Here is a 506-nt window from a genome sequence, read left to right on the forward strand (position 1 = left end):
TTCTAGTGGTTTTACTGCGTGAAAGAAAAAACATTTTTATAAATTTGCGTAAACCGTTCATCTTTCTTAAATCTTTCACTTGCTGTATATGCAAATCATTTTTCATAATATTAGAATTATTGTTCTATTTCGATTGGCGGAAAATAGGAAATTAACTATAAATCCCAAAATCCGCAAAAGAAACCACAAAAAGCAGGTTCAGCTATTAACTGTGGTATTTTTCAAATATTTAGCTCCATTGGTGCATTCATCACCTTCAAAAATATATTCCATTAGTTTCATTTGTGACACATACTATGTCGATAGAAAATGTCAGTAGCTCATGACTTTTTTTCTGCATGCTACAATAATTTGTGTTACATGACCATCACACATAAACACGTGACCATCAACAGATTTACAGTTCAAGACAGTACATTTTAATCCACTGGCCTCAGGTTTCCGAGTTCTAATCTAGCCTTCCATGCCCTCACTGTTGGACCCTATTAGCAATACGTAACTTCTAG

Source organism: Armigeres subalbatus, unplaced genomic scaffold, assembly GCF_024139115.2.
Source record: "Armigeres subalbatus isolate Guangzhou_Male unplaced genomic scaffold, GZ_Asu_2 Contig152, whole genome shotgun sequence".
Classification (NCBI taxonomy): Eukaryota; Metazoa; Arthropoda; class Insecta; order Diptera; family Culicidae; genus Armigeres; species Armigeres subalbatus.